This window comes from Chrysochloris asiatica, unplaced genomic scaffold (genome assembly GCF_000296735.1).
Source record: "Chrysochloris asiatica unplaced genomic scaffold, ChrAsi1.0 scaffold00029, whole genome shotgun sequence".
Taxonomy (NCBI): Eukaryota; Metazoa; Chordata; class Mammalia; order Afrosoricida; family Chrysochloridae; genus Chrysochloris; species Chrysochloris asiatica.
In genome coordinates this window covers 23,782,531-23,807,788 of record NW_006408547.1, presented here as the reverse complement: position 1 = coordinate 23,807,788, position 25,258 = coordinate 23,782,531, and the positions used below count along the sequence as shown (strand labels likewise).

At 42.5% G+C, this 25,258-nt stretch overlaps 1 protein-coding gene across 1 annotated transcript in view; it reads left to right on the top strand.

Annotated features, from left to right (window-relative positions):
• Positions 1 to 25,258, top strand: part of GRTP1 (growth hormone regulated TBC protein 1) — a 110,470-nt gene that overhangs the window by 59,405 nt on the left and 25,807 nt on the right. The gene's annotated exons all lie outside the window — the stretch shown is intronic.

The following is a 25,258-nucleotide window of genomic DNA, read 5'->3' as shown; positions in this document are numbered from 1 at the left end:
GTATGTACGGGGAACAACAGCACGGAAATAAGACATGCTCACTATGAATAATGGAGTGGTCAGTCGTTCAAAATCACAGGGCAAAATGGACCTAAGGGCAAAGTTGAAAAGGGAAGGAAAGATGGATGGAATGGGGGTGGGACGCGCAGGAAGGAAGCTGGATGACTTGTTCCAGGGAGGGGACTGCAGTCTTTGCGATGCCCCGTGTTATTTGTTGAAGGTGAAACTGATGATCTCACCTCTAAACCTTCACTCAATTCACAATAATTTCCCAGACAGGGAAATCAGGAGTACCACAGATGCTTCAGTACCTAATGTTGTTGAGAAGTGCCATCCAGTCTGTTCCGACTCATAGCGACCCTGTATAGGGTTTCCAAGAAGTGGCTGATGAGTTTGAACCACCACTGTGGTTCATGGTTCAAACTGACCTTGAGATTGAGTTTGTGGCACCACACCAGGACGGCTATAAAAGTGCAAAACTGGGAATACCAGGGACCCAGCTGTTTGGAGCAGCATGAGGGGGAAGGAAAGTTGGACCGAGGGGTCCTGAGTTCTGGAGGAGAGCCGTAAGGAGGGATTTCCAGGCAGAGGGAGCAGATCAAAGCAACATTTTGTAAAGAGTCTTCAGGTATTCCCCAGCATAAGGAGTTCTGGTGTGTCACTGCCGACTAATGCGCTGGACTGCTAAATCGATTTGAACTGCAAGGTCAGCAGTTCAAGCTCACCACCCGCACCTTGGAAACCTTCTACTGGGTCACTATGGGTCAGAACTGACTCAATGGTACTTAACAACAACAAGCAAGCATGAGGGATTGCAGTGGAGAGACTGTTGTTAAGTGTCATTGAGTTCGTTCCAACTCATAACAATGCTGTATAGGGTTTCCAAGGAGTTGCTGACAGCAACCTTTAGGTTAACAGTCCAGTACTGATCCCACAGTACCACATCAGAACTCTCGGTGGTGGTTGTGATTGTGTGCTGTGGAATCAGTTCAACTCATAGCAACCCAGTAGAGGGTTTCCTGGGCTGTAGATGTTTATGGTTGCAGACAGCCTGTTGTTTTTGCTTGGTGTCATAGAGTTGGAACCAACTCTTAGTGACCTTATGCACAGTAGAAAGAAACACTGCCCGATCCTGGGCCAACCTCACTACTGTTGGCACACTTGAGTCCATTGATGCTGCCACTTGGCCAATCCATCTTGTTGAGGATCTTCCTCTTTTTCTCTGACCCTCCAACTTACCAACATGATATCCTTCTCCAGGTGACTGTTCCCTCCTGACAATATGTCTGAAGTAAGAGAGGAAGTTTGGCCATCCTGACCTCCAAGGAGCACTCTGGCTGCACTTCTTCCAAAACACATCTATTGGTTCTTTTGGCAGCCCATGGCACTTTCAATATTCTCCTCCAACAACATAACTCAAAGGCATCAATTCTTCTATGGTCTTCTTATTCACTCTCCAGCTTTCGCATACATATGCGGTTATTAAAAATACCATGGCTTGGGTCAGGCGCACCTTACTCCTCAAGCTGACACCTTTGCTCTTTAACATTTTTAAAAGGTCTTGTGCACCAGATTTGCCTAATGCAGTACATCATCTGATTTCTTCACTGCTGCTTCCGTGAGTGTTAATAGTTGATCCAAGAAGAATGAAGTTCTTGACAACTTCAATCTTTTCAAGAATGTTGTGTATTGGTCCAGTGGTGAGGATTTTTTGTTTTCTTTACATTGAGATGGAATCCATGCTGAAGGCTGTGCTCTTTGATCCTCATCAATAAATGTTTTTAGTCCTCTTCACTTTCAAGAAACAAGGTTGTGTCATCTGCATATCGAAGGTTGTTAATGAGTCTTCCTCCAATCCTGATGTCATGTTTTTCTTCATATAACCCAGCTTCTCGGACTATTTGCTCAGCATACAGGTTGAATAAGTGTGGTGAAAGAACACAACCTTGTCACACACCTTTCCCAATTTTAAAACATTCAGTGCTCTGTTCGAACAACTGTTTCTTGGTCCAGGTACAGATTCCTCATGAGCACAATTAAGTTTTCCAGAATACTCATACTTCGCAATGTTGTCCGTAGCTTGTCATGATCCACAAATTCAAAAGCCTTTGCGTAGTCAATAAAGTACAGGTAAACATCTTTCTGATATTCTCTGCTTCAGCCAAGATCCATCAGACATCAACAATGATATCCCTTGTTCCATGGCCTCTTTTGAATCCGGCTTAAACCTCTGAAAGTTCTCTGTCAATGTACGATTGTAGCCATTTCTGTATTACCTTTAGCACACTTTACTCACATGGGATATCAAAGAGATTGTCCAATGATTTCCACATTCTGTTGGGTCACTTCTCTTTGAAATGGGCACAAAATATGGATCTCATCCAATCAGTTGGCCAGATAGATGTCTTCCAAATTTTTTGGCAGAGATGAGTGAGTGCCTCCTGTGCCATCTCACTCTCTTGAAAAGTTTCAATTTTTATTCCAGCAATTCCTGGTGCCTTGTTCTTTGCCAATTCCTTCAATGCACCTTAGACTTCCTCCTTTAGTGTCATTGGCTCTTGTTCATATGCTACCTCTTGAAGTGGTTGAACGTTAACCATTTCCTTTTGGTACAGTGACTCTGTGTATTCCTTCCATCTTCTCTTGATGCTTTCTGCATCATTCAATAATTTTCCCAGAGAATCTTTCAATAACGAAAGTCGAGGCTTGAATTTTTTCTTCAGTTTCCCCAGCTTGAGAAATGGTGAGCGTGTTCTTCCTTTTTGGTTTTCTGATTCCAGATCTTTGTACATTTTGTTGTAATATTTGGCTTTATTTTCCCAAGCTGATCTTTGAAATTTTCTGTTCAGTTCTTGTACCTCCTCATTTCTTCCATTTGCTTTAGCGTCTCTACGCTGGAGAGCAAGTTTCAGTGTCTCTTCTGACATCGATTTTGACCTTTTCCTTCTTTGTTGTCTTCTTAATGGCTTTTTGCTTTCTTCACGTATGATGTTCTTGATGTCATCCCACAACTCTTCTGGTCTTTGGTCTTTAATGTATCAAATCTGTTCTTCAGATGATGTCTAAATTCAAGTGGGATATATTCAAGGTCATATTTTGGCTCTCATGGACTTGTTTTCATTTTCTTCAGCTTCAGTTTGAGTTTGTGTATGAGTAATTGATGATCTGTTCCACAGTCTGCCCCTGGCCTTGTTTTCACTGATGATAAGGAGCTTTTCCATTGTCTCTTTCTACAGATGTAGTCAATTTGATTTCTGTGTATTCCATCTGGCGAGGTCCATGTGTATAGTCGTCTCTTATGCTGTCTAAAGAAGGTATTTGAAATAAACAAATCATTGATTTTGCAGAATTCTATCATGCATTCTCCAGCATCATTTCTATCACCAAGGCCATATTTTCCAAGTACTGATCCTTACTCTTTGCTCCCAAGCTTGCATTCCAATCACCAGTAATGATCAATACATCTTGATTGCATGTTTGATCAATTTCAGATTGAAGAAGTTAGTAGAATTCTTCTATTTCATCTTCACTGGCTTTAGTGGTTGGTGCATAAATTTGAATAATAATGGTATTAACTGGGCTTCCTTGTTGTTGTTGTTAGGTGCCATCAAGTTGGTACCGACCCATAGCGACATTATGTACAGCAAAATGAAACACTGCCCGATCCTGGGCCAACTTTACTACTGTTGCCACGCTTGAGTCCATCGATGCTGCCACTTGGCCAGTCCATCTCGTTGGGAGTCTTCCTCTTTTTCTCTGACCCTCCACCTTACCAAACATGATATCCTTCTCCAGCAACTGGTCCCTCCTGACAATATGTCCAAAGTATGAGAGACAAAGTTTGGTCCTCTTGGCCTCCAAGGAGCACTCTGGCTGCACTTCTTACAAAATGGATCTATTGATTCTTTTGACAGCCCATGGCACTTTCAATATTCTCCTCCGACACCATAACTCAAATGCATCAATTCTTCCACGGTCTTCCTTATTCACTGTTCAGCTTTCGCATGCATATGAGATTATTGACAATACCATAACTTGGGTCAGGCGCACCTTAGTCCTCAAGCTGACATCTTTACTCTTCAACACCTTAAAAAGGGCTTCCCTGTAGGCACATGGATATTATCCTATCACAGACAGTGTTGTACCTCATGACTGATCTGGATATGCTCTTTTTGACAATGAATGTAACACAATTCCTCTTCAATTTGTCATTCCCGGCATAGTAAACCATGTGGTCATCAGATTCAGAATGGCCAATGCCAGTGCATTTCAGCTCACTAATGCCTAAGCTATGGATATTTATGCATTCCATTTCATTTTTGACAACTTCCAATTTTCCCAGATTCATACTACGTACATTCCATGTTGCAATTTTCAATGGATGTTTACAGCTGTTTCTCTTTATTTTGAGTTGTCCCCCATCAGCAAATGAAGGCCCCACGGGCTTTTCTCGCATGGGCTTTACTCCATTCATGTCATCACGGTCAACTCTAGTTTGAGGGGGCAGCTCTTCCCCAGTCGCATTTTGAGTGCCTTCCAACCTGAGGGGCTCATCTGGTACTATATCTGACAGTGTTTCTCTGCTATTCATAAAGTTTTCAGTGACTAAATATTCAGAAGTAGTTTGTCGCTCTTTCTTCGTAGTCTGTCTTTGTCTGGAAGCTCATCTGAAACCTGTCCACCATGGGTGACTCTGCTGGTATTTAAAATACTGGTGATGTAACTTTCAGAATCACAGCAACTCACAGCCACCACAGTACCACACACTGGCAGCCTGTAGAGGAGAGAAAAGAAGTAGGAAGACATTCTAATGGTCTCAGCTTAAAGCTCTGAGGAACGACCTCAAGTGAAACGGCGAAAAGGAAAAGGCAGATCAAAGTAAGAGACTTTCCAAAGGAAGTATCAATGACTGACACCTCTAAGAGACCAGACCAAGAAAGCCAACCTGACTCAGCACATCCATACAGGCCGTACTCTAGAACTTCTCCTTAGGATTTCCAAGACTGTAAGTCTTTGTGGTAGCAGACAGCCTCATCCTTATGGTGGGTTTGAACCACCAAACTTGCAGTTAACCTGATGCTCAACCCACTGCGCCATCAGACTTCTCCTTTGGGTCACACAGATTGGAAAACAGATACCACTCGTGGAGAAGTTAAAATGTGATACAAAGTATATCTTAAAATTGTTGCAAAGATAGCATCGCTGTCCTTACTACAAAGCAGGGATCTGAAGCTGAGACAGATTAAATGACGTGTACAAACCATGTGACTCACTGGTTGTGGAAATCTGACTCAGGAGCCCACCTCAACGCATGCAGAACCCTCCGTGTCCACTCCTATCTGCTGCCCATTGCTGCCAATACCCTTCCTCCAGCATCCTCTTCCCTGGCTTCTGGCTTTACTGTGTAGCAGTATTTGCTGTTTCGCTTATGAAACAGTGGCATACAGTTAAGCCTTGCCTTTTCTGCATCCACAGGAACACTTCCTGAATGCAATTTTGAGCTCCTCTGTTATAAAACTGCCTTTCCTAGATTTGATGGTGAGTGTCTGGATTAGTTCAACAAACACACCATCTGAAATGATTGTTGTTGTATCAACTTGGTTGTGATTTATAGTGACTCTGAGCATAAGAGAACAAAACACTGCCCAGTCCTGTGCCATCCTCACAATTGCTGTTACCCCGAGTCCATTGCTGTTGCCACTGTGCCAGTCCATGTCGTTGGGGTCTTCTTCTTTTTCGCTTACCCTCCATTTTACCAAGCAGGATGTCCTTCTCTGGGGACTGATCCCTCCTGACAACATGTCCAAAGAATGAGAGATGAAGTCTCGTAATCTTGGCTTCTCAGGAGCATTCTGGCTGTACTTCCTGCCACACAGGTTTGTTTTTTCTTCTGGCAGTCCATGGTACTTTCAGTGTTCTTTGCTGACACCACAACTCAAACGCATCAGTTCTTACACAGACACTACCATTTCCATGATCAAAAAGTGCTCCCTTTGGCTTCTTAGAAAAGCACCATATAGGCACCAAGTGGCAACTTCAGTTGTGGTTACAGTGGTTGTCTCAGACATGGGGGTTAGGGAGTGCCCATTATGGGATACTGCATCAAGAACTGAATCAATAGTGAATTAGTTTATTCACATTCTGGGAAACTGGTTCAACCAGCTCTCCCTTGAAATGCAGAGCAGCAGCAGGTTGCTAACTACGCATTACAGAAATCATCTCTGCTCCAGCCCGAGGTCATGGCCTCATGTAGACTGATAGAGACGTGTTTTTAGGGCCCACAGCTCGTGACCACAGATGTCCCTGAAGTGCAGAGTTGGAAGAGCACATTGTACATTCCTCATCTGAATTATATCAGAATATGTAGTAGTACTGTGGTGTTTAGGATCAGCACTGGACTGTGAACCGCAAGGTTGGCAGTTCGAACCCATCAGCTGCTCTTTGGAAACCCTATACAGAGGCGCTATGAGCTGTTACCGACTAGACGGCACTTAACAACACCAACAATATTGTATGGATCCCTCTTGGTTAACTTCACCTTTAGGCTCCCCCCCACCTAGCTGTCATATTTACAGTCTTACCTGTTCTTATTGGGTGTGCGTGCGCTTTTTCACAGGGAGACACTTGGTCTTTGTCATTAAGAGCCGCAATTTTGGAATCAGAGTACATAGGTTTGAATCCCATCTCGAGCACTTAATAGTCATGTAAGCTTTAGGGCACATGTCTAAGCCTGTATGACCCTTAGTTGTTGTTAAGTGCTGTCGAGTCGATTTCGACTCACCAACCCTGTATAGGGTTTCCAAGGAGCAACTGGTGGGTTTGAACAGCCAATCTTACTGTTCAAACTGACTCTGTGGCCCAGTGCTTATTCTGCAGTGCCATACCAGGACTCCTCAGTACTTCTATTTTAAGTTGTGACTTTACATTACATGGAAGTGAAATAAATACAGATAAAGTCCTTGGCACAGTCTAAGCTCTCTCGGAGGACCCCTGGTAGCGTAGTGAGTTACGTGTTGCGCTGCTAACCACGGGTCATCGGTTAGAGTGTACCAGGTGCTTCGCATAAGAAAGATGAGGCTTTTCTGCTCCTGCAAAGATTTACAGCCTCAGAGACCCTCTATGGAGTAACTGAGTCAGAACCGACTCCACAGCACACCAATACCACCAAGCTATCTTTGTCTTGTCCATTGTTGTACACTATTTTTATCACTCAAAAAAAGCAAGTCAGTGTATTCAGGTGAAAATAGTGTTTGCTTCGTCCTCATCTAGGGTCTCCTAATTTAATCGGAGCAGGTAAATGCAGGAGTTTTATTGACTTGTACTGTAATAAGTGGATGAATTTAAGATAGGTTTTGAAAATAACAGTTTCCAGTATCACTTAGTGTTTAACTAGAGTGATTAGCTATTGTAAAGGTTGTAAATGTCATAGTGTATGGAATATTTTCCTTCTTGGCATTGCTTTTGGCTGTTTTACCTTTAAACCAGTTGCCATGAGTCGATTCAGATACCAGTACAATTATATTCCATAGGGTTTTTAGTGGCTGCCTTTTCAGAAGTTGTTGTTGTTAAGTGCCATAGAGTCTATTTTGACTCATAGCGACCCTGTGTAGGGTTTCCAAGGAGGAGCTGATTCTCCAGAGCCACTCTGGGTGACTTAAACCCTCAGCCTCTTGGCTAGCAGCCCAGAGCATTATCTATTTGTACCATCCAGGGGCTTTCTCTTGTCATCTTGTTGCTAGCTGCCATAGGCCCCTGCCTCACTCCTGGCTACCCAGTGTACAGTGGGATGGGATTGTTGGGGTCCACATGGTTTTCACTGGCTCCCCAGTTCTTTCTTCTTAGCTCATCTTAGTCTGGAAACTCTGCTGAAACATGTTCAACATCCTATCAGCTGCTGATCCTCCCCTGACAAACAGGTGGTGGGTGCTGCTGAGTTTCACTGACCAGGAATTGAACCTGAATTCCATTCTTGTGCAGAATGCAAGATTCGACCCCCAACGCAGCCTCTTCTTGGAAAAGCATCAAATGGGCATTTAAGATCCTTTCTTCAGAGTAGCATCTGTATCTCAGAGTTAGGAAGACTTGTTCCGAGTTTGATTTATGAACTGCAAGCGCACTGTGAAGAAGTACTGTGACTTTTCTGCTCTCTTGTTGTGAAGTGCCTTCAAGTCGCCTCCAACTCTTAGTGACCCTGTATAGGGTTTCCAAGGAGTGACTGGGAGGTTTGAACCATCACCTTGCAGTTCAAATCAATCTTGCAGTCCAGTGCTTATCCTACAGAGCCATGCCAGGACTCTTCATACATGGATACATTTTCATTGATTTTTAGGGTTATTTTGTGTTGTCACAATACCATTTTTATTACTGTGTGGAGTATTTATTTTGTATCAAAATAAACATTGTTACCCAATTCACCAGTAGACTGGCTTAGCACCAAAGGCTTTCCTGTTGTAATATACCTAGTGAGGGAGGTTCCACTCACTATCATTGCATTGTACACTTCAACAATAAAATTATAAACACATTAACGTCTGTCACCATAACCCTACAAAATACATGTGGTAATCATGATGTGATTTATTAGTCTAGTACTAAGGGTTTTTGTCTTCTTTATATTAAGATGCAACCCATACTGAAGGCTGTGGTTTTTGATCTTCATCAGTAAATATTTTAAGTCCTCTTCACTTTCAGCAAGCAACATTGTATCATCTGCATATCAAAGGTTGCTAATGAGTCTTCTTCCAATTCTGATGTCACGTTCTTCTTCATAGAACCCAGCTTCTCAGATTATTTGCTCAGCATACAGGTTGAGTAAGTGTGGTGAAAGAATACATCCGTGGCACACACCTTGTTCTGTTTGAAAGACTGCCTCTTGGTTTACTTACAGGTTCCTCATGAGCACAATTAAGTGTTCCAGAATACTCATTGTCTGCTCATGAGTTATAAGACAAACAGCTGTCTAGTCATGACCTGGTCAAGAAGTAGAAACTCATCCATCACAGCTCTCACCCTCCCACGTCCTTACATTAGTTTCTCCTCACGTATATGTCCCTAGATACTCTAGTGTAGTCTGGCCCAATTTATTCTCCCTATATAAAGGAGCTCTGGTAGCGTAGTGGTTACGAATCGGGCTGTGAGCTGCAAGGTCAGCAGTTCAAAACTACCAGCTGTTCCGCGGGAGAAAGATGAGGCTTTCTGCTCCCGTAAAGATTTACAGCCTTGGAAACCCTGTATAGGATCACTATGAGTCAGAACCGACTCCACGGCACATAACAACAACATATCTTGTTTATTTCTCCTTTTTTGTGCATCCGTGTGTGTGTGTGTGTGTCTTTATACAAGAGCTCTGGTAGTGTAGTGGGATATGAGTTGGGCTGTTGACCTCAAGGTCAGCTGTTTGAATCTACCAGATATTCCATGGGAGAAAGATGGGACTTTCTGCTCTGTAAAGATTTATAGCCTCAGAAACCCTACACAGGGTTGCTATGAGTCAGAACTGACTCCACGGCATACCACCACCACCGTTTATATGGATGTATGTTTTCAAGTGCCATCAAGTCAGTTCCAGCTCATAGCATCCCTGTATAGTGGTTGTGAGGAGCAGCTGGTGGGTTTAAACTGCCGACCACCTTGTGGTTCGCAGTCCCATGCTGCTCCTACAGCACCACGCCAGGTGCTATGTATGGATTCCTGGTGGAGTGCTTTTGTCTTTATGTCTCTGAGTTCTCTTAGAAAAATATTTTCAAGACTCATTCGTGTTGTATTATATATCAGGATGCCATTTTATTCTAGAGCTCCTTAGAAACCCTACACAGGGTCAAGTTGGAACTGACTCAACGACACTTAACAGAAACCATATGTGTGTGGTGTATATACACACACATGAATGGGAGAGCTTAAGAAATTTGTGGAAAACTTCCATTATCTTTTTTTTAATCTTACCATTTTTTTCTGTAAAATCATAGAGATACTAAATTTTTTCTTCTTTTTTATGTCATACAACCATAGTCTACATTTTTCCTGAGTGAAGCAACCACTATACTGATTCTTTGTATACAGCTAATCAAAACACATTACCAGTTATGGTGATTATTACATATAACATGTAAAATTTTACTGGACTTACAACTATTAATGAGATCAATGGACTTGTGTCTGTCCCCCCAAAACTAGTTACCTATTACTGACTGCTGTGCTTCAGGATGAGACATCAGTGGCACTCCTGTTTTCCATTTTTGAATCTACGTAAACACTGAGAAAACCCATTCATATCAAAGGGTAAATGGGAAATAAACAGCATCAATAATAATACTATGTCATTCTGTTCTTTAGGTTGTTTTTTTTAACAGTTTGTTGATTGATATCTCCTTCAGTTTTGATGAAAGCAAATAATTATTAAGTTACCTTTTTATTCCATTTTTCCACAAGCGTTTTGAAGTCCCCTCATATATATGCTGTTGTTGTTAGATCAGTTCTGACTCCTAGTAACCCAACACACAGCAGAATGAAACATTGCCTGTTTCTGTACCATCTTTACAATGAGCCCATTGCTGCAGCCACTGTGTCGATCCATCATCTCTCAGGGGATCTTCCTCTTTTTAGGTGATCCTTTATTTCACCAAGACCGATGTCTTTTGCCAGGAACTGGTCCTTTCTGATAACATGTCCCAATTATATAAGATGAAGTCTCACCATCCTCCCTTTTAAAGAACATCCTGGCTGCACTTCCTCTGGGAAAAATTAGTTTGTTCTTTTTGCAGTCCACAGTATAGTCAATATTCTTTGACAACACTGTATTTCAAGTTGTTGTTAGGTGCCATCAAGTCGGTACCAACTCATAGCGACCCTATGCACAATGCACAACAGAACAAAACACTGCCCGGTCCTGGGCTAACCTCACAATCGTTGCCATGTTTGAGCCCATTGATGCTGCCATTTTGCCAATCCATCTTGCTGGGGGTCTTCCTCTTTTTCTCTGAGCCTCCACCTTACCAAACATGATATCCTTCTCCAGTGACTGGTCACTCCTGACAATACGTCCAAAGTATGAGAGATGAAGTTTGCCCATTTTGGCCTCCAAGGAGCACTCTGACTGCACTGATCCCAACACAGATCTATTGGTTCTTTTGGCAGCCCATGGCACTTTCAGTATTCTCCTCCAACACCGTAACTCAGAAGCATCAGTTCTTCTACAGTATTCCATATTCACTGTCCAGCTTCTGCATGCATATGAGGTTATTGAAAATACATGGCTTGGGTCAGGTGCACCTCATTTCGAATGCAAGCGTATGAGGTAACTGGAATACCATGATTTGGGTTAGGTACAGAGAACCCTAGTGGCTCTGTAGGGTAAACACTGGATAAGACCAGCTTGGGAGAAATGTGAGGCTGTCTATCCCTATAAAGATCTGCAGTCGTGGAAACATACACAGGGTCGTTCGGTCTGTGACCTCCATGAGCATTGAATGTGGACCCAAGTAGAATGAAATCCTTGAAAATTTCAGTCTTTGTCCGTTGATCATAATGCATGTTGCTTATTGGTGTATGGTGCTGTAAGATAAGCATTGGACTTCTAACTGCGAGCTCAGTGGTTTAAACCCACCAGCCGCTCCTTGGAAAACCCTAAACAGGGTCACTATGGTTCAGAAACAACCAGACAGCACATAACAACACAACAACAGTGTTGTGTATTGGTCCAATTGTGAGGATTTTTGTTTTCCTTACGTTGAGATGTAATCCATACTGAAGGCTGTAGTCTTTGATTTTCATCAGTAAGTGCTTCAAGCCCTCTTGGCTTTCAGCAAGCAAAATCCAACTGCCATCAGGTGGACTCCGACTCACAGTGACTCTGCGTGGGTTTCCAAAAGTCTTGATTTTTATGGGAGCAGACTTGCCTTTTCCTTCAGAGTGGCCGCTGCATCTGAACCCCTGACTTGTGATTAGCAGCGCAGTGCGTAACTCACAGTGTCACTAGGGTTCCTTTAGCAAACACGGTGGTGAGTATGTACACACACAATACACACTTATGAAAAACCTCCAATGAGTACAGTAAGTTCAGTGCCATTAATCATGTTTGCCGTGTTGTACAACCACCGCCACGGTCCAGTTCTAAATGTTTTCCTTACACCTAGAAACTCGGTGCCCCCTAAGCAATAGCCCCTCCTCTCCCATCCAGCCACCCTCATAAACACTCATAAACCTTTATCTCTGGGCTTTGCATGCTCTAGAGATTGCTTATTGGTAGAATCATACTATTTGTCTTTCTGTATCTCACTTATTATTTCACTTAGAATGGTGATTCCAAGATTCATCCATATGGTAGTATTTGTCAGAACTCCATCTCTTTATAGCTGAAGACTATGTACTATATTTAATTTTTGACCCTTTCATCTTTTGTAACACCTGGGTTGTAGCTTTGGGCTGTACTGTTCCTTTCTTCTTCTTGTTGTTGTTAGGTGCCATCGAGTCGGTACCGACTCATAATGACCTCATGCACAGCAGAATGAAACACTGCCCGATCCTGGGCCAACCTCACAACTGTTGCCATGCTTGAGTCCATCGATGCTGTCACTTGATCAGTCCATCTCGTTGGGGGTCTTCCTTTCTTAGTGTTGCATTAACAGCAATACCACAGGTGGTGGCTTTGATGAATAGAAGTTTATTTTATCACCATTTAAAAAGCTAGAAGTCCAAATTTAGGTCTGTGTTCACTCGGTGTGGGGGACCCGGCTCTTTCAGTGCCTGTTGCTTGATGATGATCTCCACGAGGCATCAGTCTCCCCTTTTGTGCTTGCTTGCATCTGTCCCTAATGTATTTCCTTTATATCTCAAAAGTGATTAGATACACAAACTCTACACTGATAATGGCCTCATTAACATAACAAGGAAAACCTTATTCCAAATGGGATTATATCTACAGTTATGTTGTGGTTCTGTGCTGTTGACTCATAGCAACCCTGTTAGTAGTCTGATCCTACAGGGCTCACCCCCAGCTACTGTTGTTAACTGCTATAGAGTCTCGGTTCTAACCTATAGCAACCCTCGATGGGGTTTCCGTGGAGTGGCTGGTCAACTTGAACCTCCAACCCTGTTATTCAAACTAGCTTTGCAGTCCAGCGTATTAACCAACAGCGCCACACTTGGGCTTACCCCCCAGCTGTAGAGTCTAGTATTTTACAACAGATATTTTTTGGGAAATACAATTCAGTTTGTCAAAGCTGTTATAAGCAATGCTGGAATGAACATTGGTGTATAAACATATGTTTGATTTCCTGCTTTATGTTCTTTTGGGTACATACTTGGGAATTGAATTGCTGGGTTGTTTGATAATTGGAGTCTGGTGTGGCGCTGTGGGCTAATGCGTCAGATTGCAAATTCGTATGAACTTCAAAGTGGGTGGTTCAAGCTCACCACCTGCTCCTTGGAAACCCTGTACAGGGTCGCTATGGGTCGGAATCGACTCGATGGCACTTAACAACAACAACAACATGGTAATTTAATTTTTAACTTTCTGAGGAACTTTCTCAATTTTAAAGTTTGTTATCTTTTGATGTCTTTTAATCTGACGATTTCATTCTCCATCCCTTTCTTTTCCTGTTGAAGAGCTTGGGTATTTGACCCATGGAGATTTCCAAGCTGGAATTTACTAATTGGAAAATCAGTGTTGTTGTTGTTGTTAAGTGATGTGGAGCTGGTTCCAACTCATAGATACCCCCTTGTATAGGGATTCTGAGGAGTGGCTGGTGAGTTTGAACTGCCGACCTTGCGTTTCAAAGCGACCTTGAGGTCGAGTGCTCATCCTTCAGCGCCACTCCGGACCCCACCAGTGGTGTTTTCAGTAGAGCTCTGTTCTCTGCATTGTCTGCAGTTTGGCAGCTGAATTCAGAGGCTGAGACTCACGTGACCTGCCGTCGACAGTGCCGTCTGTATAGAAAAGTGAGGGTAAATGCCGTGGTGTACCAGTTTTTAGGGTAATAAATTGACCCCGTTATCATTGTGTGAAGATAACCAGTTAGTGGGGTTTTTGTTGTTGTTGTTGTTGTTGAGTATATATACAACAAAATATACACCAAAGCAGCCAATTCTCCACGTACAATTCATGGCCTCACTGACATTCTCCCAGGCAGACATTCTCGTCCACCTTTTCTGAGTTTTTCCTCCTCCGTTAACATCAGCTCACTGCCCCCTAAAGTTCCTATCTCATCTCTGAGCTGCTGTTTGCAGTTGGATCCCATAGACAGAGCTCAAGGCAGACATTTTTTCTAGTTAAGCTGAACTATTGTTTGCTTTTAAGAAGACGTAAAGGAGATTAGTTTTGGTTCAAGATTTAAAGCTTATGGCAGGGTAATTGTTTCATGGGCTTATTCAGCTTGCATGGTTCCAGAAAGTCTGTTGTTGTTGTTACGTGCCATTGAGTCAGTTCCCAAGTTGTGCTGTGAGCTAATGCGCTGGACTGCAAACTTGGTTTGAACTACAAGGTCCGTGGTTCAAGCTCACCAGCTGCTCCTCAGAAACCTTATGCAGGGTCACTATGGATCAGAACCAACTCAACGGCACTTAACAACAAGTAACATAGGGTTTCTGAGGAGCGGCTGGTGAGTTTGAACTGCCAACCTTGTAGTTCAAACTGACCTTGTGGTCCAGTGCTTATCCTACAGCACCATACCAGGACTCCCGAAAGTCTGTGGTTAGTGTTGTTGTTAGGTGCCATCAAGTTGGTACTGACTCACAGTGACCCTGTGCACAACAGAATGAAACACTGCCCCATCTGGACCAACTTCACAATTGTTGCCACGCTTGAGCTCATTGATGCTGTCACTTTGCCAGTCCATCTCGAGGGCGTCTGTAGTGTATTCAAATTTAAAACTCTATTCTTCAATTTCCCACTTTTGATCTGAATTCTTCTATTGCATCATTGATCAAACTGTTGGTAATATTTTTCAGTATCATTGTTAATTTGGGGATTTAAACATTTGTGAAGGGTTTTAGTCAATTGCAAGTATTATCATTTTTGAAACTCAGATGGCCCTGTCTGTGGTCAGTGGGAACCTCTTCAGGTTGGCACCCTGAGTCCTTCAGACATGACGCTGGTAATGTTTGGTAACTTCCTCACTCCGTACCAAGACAAGTTCTTCGTGATTCCTCATGTACATTTCCTGCCCCAGACCTGGAATCTGCCATTTCTCCAAGAAGCCCTGGTTTACTGTTCATCACCAGTCCTTATGCTGATGCTTTGCTTTTGAATCTTGTTTTCTAGTACGTTCCAAAGGAATTGTTCATAGGAACAGCGTTTGCTGAGTTCTTACAAGCATTTGATAATGTTTGTGGACAGGAATGTAGTGTTTTATCCATACTGATTTCTTGTCTTAAAGAGTTGGTGTGGGATAAAGCACTGGCCCACAAGGTCGGATTGAACCACCAGGTCGGTGGTTGAAACTCACCAGACACTCCTTGGAAATCCTATACAGGATCGCTATGAGTTGGAACCAACCCAATGGAACTTAACAATAACAGCAGTGCTCTTGTTTGGGGAAAGTACATATTGGGATTTTAAGTGTGAAGGGACACCAAGAGTACAGCTGAATTTCAACTAATTCAGAAGAAAGGTGTGTGTGTGTGCATAGGAAGGCAGATGGATAGAGAAGGAAGGAGAGGAAGACAGAGACAGCATGGAGCAAAGTTTGTGAAATGTTCACCATTGCGAGTCTAAAGGAAGGCAGTATAGGAGACCTTTGTGCAGTTCCTTCAACTTTTCAGTATGTTTGAAATTATTTCAAGTTAAGTTATTTTTTAATTTGAACAAAACTAAATAAATAAAGCTTCCCATCTTTCCTGCCTTGACCTGAAGTTTGATTTAAGGAGGACTTATATCACACCTGAGATGGATGGAAGGGGAAGTCACTCACTCACATTTATCTCCTTAGGAAGTACTGGGGGTGGGGGGATTGGTTTGCCTTGTTCTTTAAGAGGATCTCATCTTGTCTGTGTACCTACAAGGGAAGGATGCTCATGTTTTATGTACAGAAGATGGAGAGAAATTAGATCTTCCCTTCAGAGGTTGTTGATACAGTAGAGTTTTTATTCTTAATATCGCTTCACCTTTAACATCTAGATGTTCCTTGGGAACGGTGTTGACCTTTTCTGAGTTCATCCGAGGTTAGCCTGTTGGTGTATCTTGGCATCACGCATAGGTGTCCTAGCTTTGCCAAGAGTTGCATGTTTTATAGAAGATGAAATAAACAAATGAGTATTTATAGATGGATCTCTAGAGAATGTTTTCATTGTTAGCATGAGCCCTTGTGAATAGGAACACAACAGGCAAGCATGCCCATGAACTATCTCTCTGTCGTGAGCTGGGAAGGACTCACTGTGCCTTGTCACTGCTTGTCAATGCATCCAGGTGTTGGAACTGGTCAGTGGTAGGGTCAGAAAGGAGTGCTTCTACAGAATACTCCCTGGATTCCAGAATCTGTGTGACACTCACCGCTTTAAATTTCAGAGTAGGAGGCAGAGAGGTTAGATGATTGCCCAGAGATGTTAGCTTTTTAGTGACATTGCTGTGACTGAAACGCAGGTGTCTTATTTCCAGACCAGTGAGTGTCTTCCCAGTGACCAGGCTGCTGCCTCTAGCCCTAGTAATGACAGCAGCACGAGGACTTAGCGAGTCCATTACAAGCTCTGCTATAACTGTGTTGCATGTATTGAAACAACCTGCGTTGTCTTTGAGAACGTCTTGCTTTCGGACTGTACTTACACAGTTCCTGCCCTGAACCTGTAATTACCCATTTCTCCAAGGAATCCTGGAGGTCCTTTGGGAGGAACAGTGTTATTGTTGTTAAGTGCCGTCGAGTTGGTTCTGACTCATAGTGACCCTGTATAGGGTTTCTGAGGCTGTTGAATTTGAACCACTGACTTTGTGGTCTAAACTGACCTTGTGGTTGAATGCCTATCCACACCAGAACTCCATATTGGAGGAACATTGTACATAGAAACCGCAGTCTGGATGCTAGGTGTGTTCATGACTACTCGGTAGGTCGTTGGTTTTAGGGTAGAGCTGCGTGTTGTTGTTTTGTTAGTTACCTAGTCAGTCCTCAACTCATGACAATCCTGGACCTTTATGACATATAATTTTCATTAGCTGGGTTTTTTGTTGTTGTTGTTTTAAGTTTTTATTGTGAACTGAGTGATAGTTTACATGGGAGAACATTGGCTTTACACAATGGTTTCATTGCAATGATTACAATCTCCTCCGTGCATCATCATTCAACAGTATATGCTTCCGTTCCCTCGGGTCTGTTGGTTTGTTTTTGGAGGAGGTGGGTGGATATACACAGAAACACTCAGGAATATACAATAATTTAAGTAACCAAGGGGCACATTCTGCAAGTCTGCCTCCTGACTGCCAACACTCAGTCCCTTTCTTTCCATGAGTCCAAAGTCCTTAGCTGCTCCCTCTCTCCATGTCCTCATCTCTGCCTCTATCTCTGGTGTCGTTGCTTCTCTGGAGAGGGTACCATATTCCACATGTGCTCTTCTCCTTCTCCCTTGATGGTCCTAGGGTCCTCTGTTTCTGGGCTGTAAGATAAACTACTCCCCCCATTTATATTACAAACCTTCTACCTTTACAGTTGTGACAGTCTCAATTAGTCATGATAACAGTTACTCACTATTGAGTCAGAAGAATCTTATCCCCATCTCTTTTCACCAGACCCATCTAGACAAGGTGAAAACTATTCAGTGGGGATTCTACCCTGCATACTCTGAAACTAAACTCCCTCTTGAAAACTTGTAAGCCAGTCACTTCGTGCCTTTATCGCCCCCCATTTTAGGTAGCCAGTTTCTAAGTTGCCCATCCCTATCTACCCTCTATACAGAAGGGATAGGATTTATACTTGATGTGAAGACTCCTTCCTCCTCAGTTGGTATTTTGAGCTACTACATCCACAAGTATAGGTCAAGTTCATGAAATTGTAGCAATTAATACTCATTTCCTTTTTTGAAATTTTTTTTTTTTTTTAAATCTTCCTCTGGTCAAAGTTCTGATTATCAAACCATTGAAGCTAGGTCAAATGGACCCTGGGTGATTTTTGGAAGTACCTTTCCAACCCTTTCTTCTGTCTGTAATCTGTTCAGTTCAGAGCCTCACATATAGTTTAGCTGACAGATGGGTGGTAACAGTGTAAGAGATGGTGAAGGGCATTGGCTGGGAATCAAACCTGGGTTTCCTGCACGGATGATGAGAATTCTACTACTGAACCAATAGCATCCCTTGGTAGAGCTGTTGTTGTTGTTATTAAGTGCTGTCAAGTCGATTCTGACTCTTAGCGAACTTGTATAGGGTTTCCAAAGAGCAGCTGGTGAGCTTGAACCACTGACCTTGCAGTTCCAATGACTTTGCAGTCTGGCTCATTAATCCACAGAGCTTACTAAAGACAGCATGAGTTCCTACTAATAATTCACATTCGGGACTACAGAGTTTGTCATAACTTTTTAAATCATATCTTTGTTCCTCTTTTCTGTCATATAAAAAATATTCCACAATCAGAGACATTTTGAAAATGGAAGGGGCATGATGAATAATTATGGTAGGACCAGAGCTATAAACTGGACTGTCTGGGGAACACTGAAATATTGGGTCACCCAAGATAAATGAAGAGTCATGGTGTGGTGCTGTAGGTTAATGCACTGGACTGCTAAGTCAGTTTAATTCACAAGGTTGGCAGTTCAAGCTCACCAGCCACTCCTCAGAAGCACACTTTATAGGGTCAGTATGGGTCGGAACTGTCTCAATGGCACTTAACGACAACAACAAGATAAATGAAGAAAGAAATTGACATTGTCAGAGACTTCATTTTGCTCAGATCAACCATCAACATTGATGGAAGCAGCAGTCAGGAAATCAAAAGACATATTGCATTAGGTAAATCTGCTGCACAAGACCTCTTTAAAGTATTGAAGAGCAAAGATGTCAGGCTGAGGACTAAGGTGCGCCTGACCTAAGCCCTAGTGTGGTCAGTTACCTCATCTCATGTGAAAGTTGGACAGAGAATAATGAAGACTGTAGAAGAATTGATGCATTTGAGTTATGGTGTTGGGGGAAGACATTAAAAGTTCCGTGGACTGCCAAAAGAACAAACCATTCTGTATTGGAAGGAGTACAGCCAGAATGCTCCTTAGAAGCCAGGATGGCCAGACTTTGTCTCTCATGGAGAAGCACATAATGCTTGGTAATGTGAAGGGTCAGCAGAAAACAGGAAGGCCACCAATGAGATGGATTGGCAGAGTGGCAGCATCAATGGGCTCAAGCATAGCAACAATTGTGAGGTTAGCCTATTGTGCATAGTGTCGTTATGAGTGGGTACTGACTCAGTGGCACCTAACAACAACAACAACAATATGGCCACACTTTGGTTGATCTTGGGAAGCATTGAACCTGTTCTCCCAGTTGGAACATGACCTCCATGTAGGAGGGACTTGGTCCTGCTCTCTGCTGAGGACAGGTGTTTGACATATATTTTGTTGAATGAATGTAGGTTTCCTGTAAGAACTCCTTTTATTTTTCTTTTTGAGCACTCTTCATCTTCCATATTTTAAATCATGCATTTTTAAGGTTCCTCATAGTTCGTAACTAATGTTAGAATTTATGAGCCTTAACACTGTGCTGGTGTGGAGTCCTGGTATGGCACTGTGGGTTAATGCCCCAGACTGCAAAGCAGTTTGAACTGCAAGGTCAGCAGTTCTAGCTCACCAGCTGCTCCTCGGAAACCATATACAGGGTCGCTGTGGGTCAGAATTGACTTGGTGGCATTTTAACGACAACACTATGCTAATTTTCTAAATGAGTCATAAAATCAACACTCTGCAGTTAAGCAGTTAGCTCCTTTCCTATCATGTCTATTTTAGTTGTCTATAATTACTAGTTAACTAGTGTGGCGCTGTCGGATGAGCACTAGACTACTAGCCACAAGGTAGGTGGTTTAGACCCAGCAGTTGATCCCCAGAAGCCCTGTGCAGGGTCGCTATGAATTAGAACTGTCTTGACACCACCTAACAGCAGCAGCAGACGCCCACTTGCAGTGTGGGACCACCCAGCATCTGCCGGTATCAGCAATTCATTCTGAGTTTAAATGTATTGTGAAGAGAGTTGTTGAATTATAATTTCATTAGAGACTCACTGGGGCACTGGGGCATATATATTCCTTTACCTAAGTCCCAAAGGAGCTCTGGTAGTGTAGTGGGTTACAAGCTAGTCTGCTAACTGCAAGATCAGCAGTTCGAAACTACCAGCAGTTCCACGGCAGAAAGATGAGGCTTACTGCTCCCATAAAGATTTACAGCCTCGGAAGGCCAATGCAAGGTTGATATGAGTCAGAACCAACTCCTCCCCACACCATCACCAATACCACCACCAGGTTCTCAGTGCAGGGTCCCTGGGTCCAAAGGATACCCTCTGCTCCCATCTTTTTTGGTTGCAGTGAGGTTCCCTCTTTCTGTCTCTGGAATGGTTCATTTTAAGCCTAATGGAATGGCAAAACTGGACAATCCCCTCATTGGGGTCCCGTACACTTAATTTTTATGGTCCCACTGCCACAAATGTGCCATGTACCTCATTTGCAGAATTCGCAATGTTGTCCCATTCTCTTGGTGGGCCACAGTGCCGTATTTGCAGAGTCCCACAAATTGTGCGGGAGTCACAAGGACAAGGGCTAGAAGGGCCGAATGGTATAATTCACCGCACCTCCAATTCCAGTTCTCTGTTTTGCTCCTCTGGCTTTCTTAGCATCTCCTGTTCTGAGACCATCTTCCTCACTTCCTCATTGTTCCTTCTGGACCCATAAATTACAGCTGGAGGGGGCCAGCATGGTAACTGAGGTGCCAGGGTCCTCCTCCCTCCCTTCTTCCCAACACCACTGCAGGCTGTCTTCCTCCTCATCATATTCCCCATTCTTCCATTTCCCCCTCTCCTCCCTCCTCTCTGTTCTCTCTCTCAAATACATACTGCCTGTTACGGATTGAATTGTGTCCATCAAAAATATGTGTTATGAACTTAACCTCCATGCGTGTAATTATAATCCTATTTGGGAGTGGGTTTTCTATAAGTCTAAGGTGTATCTTGAATCCATTTCTTTTGCGATACAATATTGTTGCTAAGTACCATTGAGTTGGTTCCAACTCATAGTGACCCTGTGTAGGTTTCCAAGGAATAGCTGTTGAGTTTGAACTGCCAACTTTGTGGTTCAAACCATCCTTACTGTCCAGTGCTTATCCGACAGCACCACACCAGGACTCCAAGATTACATAATCAAGGACAGCCAAGACAAGGAAGAGAGATGCCAAGGCACATGAAGATTGCTCAAGAACAGGATCTCAGAAGAGACAAATAATTGCCTCAATCTAGCACCCTGAATTCAGACTTCTAGCCTCCCAAACTGGGAGGGATTAAATGTTTGTGTTTTAAGCCATCCATTTGTGGTACTTCTAATATAGCAGCACTAGGGAACTCTGACAATCCCTTTGGAACCTCTTTACTACAATCTGGAGGCATTAGGTGAGGAGAGAAGTGAGTCTCTGTTGCACAGAGGTTGATGTTTGCTGCAGTACATGATTTAAAACCAGGAAAGGGCAGGCATATTTTTTCACCGGAGCATGGATAACATTGATAGACTTGTATCAACATGCTTCATCCCTTACAGACACAAATATTTATCCTACTCTATTGTGTGCCAGGTTCTACAAGTCAGAAACATCCATTTTATTAATTTTGATATAGAGAAATTTAGATAAAGAAAAAATTGTTCTTATCACCTACTGATAACCACCACCATTACATTTTCAGTACTTGTTTCTGGTCTTTTTTAATACATTCATAATATCTATTTTAGAAACATATTTGGGATCATATAGTAAGCATTTTTGGACTTCCGGCAAGATGGTACACTAGGCAGACACAGTACACAGACCCTCTACAACAAAGATTGTTGCAGCTGTTAAATGCTGTCAAATCGGTTCCGATTCATAGTGACCCTGTGTAGGGTTTCCAAGGAGTGGCTGATGAGTTTGAGCCACTGACCTTGTTATTTAAACTGACCTTGCAGTCCAGTGCTTTATCCCACAGTGCCGCACCAGGACTCCACAACAAAAATACGAGAGACAAAATCAAATAGATACAGATGAAGACTCTGACACCCTGAATTTCAGAAGAAAGGTTAGAGAGCTGGATGGAGAGCTTGTTGGGAGGAGAGACTAAGCAAGGACGTGAGAGAGGAAGACTGATGGTGAACAGTTGGCCAGTCGCAGCTCCACCGCCTTGGCAGCGGAGGGAGGCCTAGCAGCGCAGACTCACACGGGCAATGAAAAAAAGTGTGATTTCTTCTTTTTCACCATGCTCCCTGTTGACCAGAAATGTGGCCAGCTCACCCTCATTCAGCCCCATTGTAGACCCTGCTCTCTGGAAGTTCAGAGATGCTTGGTTAAGAGCCACACCGGTGTGAAGTTGGGGACAGCTGTACCACTTCAGTGTCTGGATTCAGGTGGGCTTGGCTCCAGTCTTACAAAGCCCACAGATCCACTGCTGCCTGCAGCTTTCCTGTGTGCCTAACACGCTGAAACCAGCTCCATCAAGGGCCCCCACAAACTTTTTCTGGATTGGATGTCCTGAACACAGATAGTACCAACACCAGAAGGAAGTCCACCTAGAACCAGAACTCTTCTGTCATGTTCCTTCCATAATCACCTCATGAGCTCCTTGAATGGCAGAGATTTCTTTACTCTGGGTCCAACAACTACGCTGTTTGTTTTTACGAATGTGACGATTTCACATTGCCCCAGAGACAACAGACAATTTTAGCTCACACTAAGAAACAAAAGAGAAATGCTCAAACAAATGACCAAGATGCAGAGTCAGAAAATGATTCTGAGAAAGAAGAAAAGGTAATGGAACTAACTGAAAAAGAATTAAAAAAAAAATGATTAGGTACTTCAAAGGAAAGTCTGAGGAAAGCAAGGAGAACACAGGAAAAAAAAGCTTTAGAACAGTTCAGGGAAACACTACAAGAATAAACAGGCAAAAGCAAAATTTGAAACAATATAAATTTGAAACCTGCAATTAGAAATCTAGAAGATTAATATTAAGATCTCAGAAATGTACAAGACATTGAAAGGGCAAAGGAGTAGATGTGAAGCATTGGAAACCCAAATTATGTGAGCTTGACGATAAATCTCTCAATATTAACATGTTAGAAGAGCAATCAGAAAAAAGAATAAAGTCCAAAGAAAGCCCGAGAGTTGTGTGGGATACCATGAAGAGGAATGACTTACAGGGATCTCAATTCCGGAACAGAAAGGGACCAGCACAGAGAAAATTGTTGAAGAGTTGCTGGAAGAAAACTTCCCTAACATCATTAAAGACAACGTGAAAAGTATACAAGAAGGTGAACGAACACCAAATAGAATAGATCCCTAAAGAAAGTCACCAAGACATATCATAATCAAAGTTTCCAAAATCAAACACAAGGAAAGAATTCTGAGAGCAGCTTGGGAAAAATGAAAAGTTATCTACAGAGAAGAACCAGTAAGAGTGAGCTCTGATTTCTCAGCAGAAACCATGCAGGCAAGAAGTCAATGAAATAATATATACAAACATCTGAAAGAAAGAAATTGCCAACCAAGAATCATGTATTCAGCAAAGCTGTCCCTCAAATAAGATGGCAAAATTAGGACATTTCCTGATAAGCAGAAATTAAAGACATTTGTTATGATCAGACCAACTTTACAAAAAAAGACTAAAAGGTGTTCTTTGGACTGAGAACCAACAACAGCAAATGACAACCTGAGATTTACCATACGTGAGAACACTACCCAGAAATGAATCAAGGTATTTGTTGTTAACTGCTGTCAAATCGGTTCCTACTCATAGCGACCCCATAAAAGGTTTCCAAGGAGCAACTGGTAAGCTTGAACGGCCGACCTTGAGATTCAACCCATCATTGAGTTCGAGTGCTTACCCGATGGCACCACACCAAGATAAAAAAGTATTTAAAGTAAAACAAACCTACAAGACTGAATGTATAATGAAGTCAACTACAGTGCAAAAAGAGGGAAGAGTGTAAACACAGAACTTCCAAAAGGCAAGGAAGTCAAATAGATTTCAAGATAAAACAGACTGTTTTAAACAGGGAAAACATTATTCAATTACAGAGTAATCTCAAAGAAAAACAATATACCAGTTCATCAGAATTAAAAAAGAAGGAAATCAGAAAGGTTTAGTAAGTATTAACACAGACAGGAAAACCCACAAACAAAATGAACTCAATGCAGAAAATCATGTGGACCAAAGAATCCAGCAGCACCACACAAAAGCACATAGAAAAATGAAAACAATCAATTCTTAGCTATTGATAGTTACACTGAATGTTAATGGATTAAATGTTCCAGTCAAGAGACATAAAGAGCAGAATGGATAAGAAAACAGGATCCTTCAGTATGCTGTCTACAAGAGACATATCAAAAAGATGGAGACAGCCTAAATGCCTATCACCAGAAGAACGGTTAAAACAGACTTTGGTACATGCACACAATGAGATACTATAAAATGTTGAAGAATAATGATGATCTGTGAAACACCTCACAACATGATTGAACCTCGAGGACATGATGCTGAGTGAAAATAGTCAATCACAAAAGGACAAACATTGTATGTGACCAACTTTGTAAAAAGTTTTTTTAAAAATTGGTTTTCTTGATGATGGTTGTTGTTAAGTGCCGTCGAGTCGATTCTGACCCATAGCATCTTAAGATAAAAGCTCTATTATTTTTGGGACCGCATCCAAAGAAATAGCAACACCAGAGATGGAGGCAGAGATGGGGACATGGAGAGAGAGAGAGCAGCTGAGGACTCTGGACTCATGGAAAGAGAAAGTTTTTGTGCTGGTGATCAGGAGGCAGGCATTGAACGATGATGCATAGAGGGGATTGTAATCATCACAATGAAATGATGAGTGTAAAACCGATGTTCTCCCATGTAAACTGTCACTAAATTCACAATCAAAACTTTAAAAAAAAAAACAAACTCTACAATTTTGATGTCAATATGTGGCTATTTTAAAGACTGTTGATGGAGGAGTATATATTGCCAAATTACTCCTCTGAAGGGTTCTCCAGCCTATAGTCTCTTCACGATTCTATTTAATCCCGCTCAGGGAGTTTTCCCTTTTTCATCTGAGAAGGATTTTGGAGCTCGAGGAAGTAAACCTGTGGCTCT